The following is a 2031-nucleotide window of genomic DNA, read 5'->3' on the forward strand; positions in this document are numbered from 1 at the left end:
TTTTGGTTTATATATCTTGTTTAGATACTTTTATCTCCATTAAATAATACAAACTGTGATGACTCCTTCTAGAGGGGATTTGCGAGATTAGATTTCTGTAATAGTGTCCCTTTGGGTTTCCTTTGGGGTTTTCCTTATTTTATCATATGTATATATTGCTATGCTCGGACCGGTTATCTTCGCGGCCGGATTTTGAGTCTTGATATTCCTGTTTTTGACACTCCTTTGTATATATGTTATCTCGCGTTGGTTTATCCTTGTTCGTTACGTTATCGATCGGAGTGTTGCGCTTTCGAGTTACGGTTTTTGTTTACCCCTTTTTTTACAAAGGCTCCTAGTTATAATCAATCATTCATACTACTATACGTACTAAATTTTTGTTTTAGAGGTCGTAATACCTTGCCATCTCTGAATTATGACTTAAGCATAAGACTCTGTATGGTAGGGTGTTACATTATGGTATCAGAGCAGTTCGTTCTTGTAGAGCCTGAGAAATGGACTGACTATGCTTCTGTGCATTCTCTGTATGTGTGTTATGTGCTATTAGTATATCTGCTTGATATAGTTGGCATAAACGTTCATGAGCATGCATTTGGGACTTTGAAGCACTAAACTTCCGATATTGAGACTGATCAACTTAATATCGATTGTTTGGTGCGTATAGGAACCAGATGGCGCCTCGTGGACGCGGTAGAGGCCGTGGGAGAGGACATACGAATGCTCGTGCGCCGGAGACTAACCCTAATGACCCGGTGAACTTTATGACTGCGTTGGAGAACATGGCTGCTGCTATGCAAGCCACTGCTGAGGCTCTTGATCAACAGATGAACAACCATGGTAATGATGGAGGTGGAGTTCAGGGCCCGATGACACTGGCGAACTTTTTGAAGGTTAATCCACCGAAGTTCAAGGGAACTACTAGCCCGACTGAAGCCGATACGTGGTTTCAGGCTATGGAACGAGCACTGCAAGCGCAGGTGGTACATGAAGGGCAGCGTGTGGAGTTCGCTAGCTATTTGCTCACTGGTGAAGCGTCGCATTGGTGGCAAGGAATCCGACGCCTCCTGCAGCAGGGTGATGATTATATCACCTGGAATGTCTTCCAAGAGGAGTTCTATAAGAAGTACTTTCCGACTTCTGCTAGGACGGCCAAGGAGCTTGAATTGTTGCAGCTGAAGCAGGGTACTATGTCCGTATCTGAGTATACTGACAAGTTTGAGGAGCTGTTCAGATTCTCTCGTATGTGTCAAGGGACTCCGGTGGAATATGAGGAATGGAAGTGTGTTAAGTACGAAGGAGGACTCTGGAGCGATATTTTCAGTTCAGTGGGACCAATGGAGATTAGGACTTTCTTCGAGTTCAATCCATCATTTAGGACCATCCCTTATCTATTTAAATCAAAGGAACTAAAAGTCACGAGTTCAATCCATAATCTAACACCCTAACTACCAAAGTTCACACTTCCAGCTGCGCGACTCTGATAGCTCGGATATTACGACGACTCTTATACTATTTAATACTAAAATATGAGCCTGTTTAAAACTTTAAACCGCAATACCGCTCCCAAAAAGTACTTTTGTTCGATAACATACATCCATAGATACCATACAACTTACAACAGCTCAAAAAGAGTACATCCATATATATACATAAATATATATAAATAATATTACAAACATAATCCAATACAATTTCTATCCCTCTTACAGATTATATCAGTATAGAGGCGAGGGTACAATAAACCATAACTAAAACAAATCAGAGCATCACAACAACAATTAAATAAGCTCTTCGTAACTTCTGCGCCCAAATCCTGAAAGGGAAAAATGTAGGGGGGGTGAGAACATCATCCTCGAAAGGGTTCTCAGTAGAGGGTTTTTGGGAATTACTGTAATAGGATACATGAAGATAACCGCACTAGTGATTCATAACCGTCTTATGCCTATTTTCAAAAACAACAATTTACAATGAAAGTAAAGTCGGAAATCTTTTCGGAAAGAAGAACCGTTCAATTCTCAAAAACTCAAAAGC

The sequence above is a fragment of the Arachis ipaensis genome, chromosome B09 (assembly GCF_000816755.2).
Source record: "Arachis ipaensis cultivar K30076 chromosome B09, Araip1.1, whole genome shotgun sequence".
NCBI lineage: Eukaryota > Viridiplantae > Streptophyta > Magnoliopsida > Fabales > Fabaceae > Arachis > Arachis ipaensis.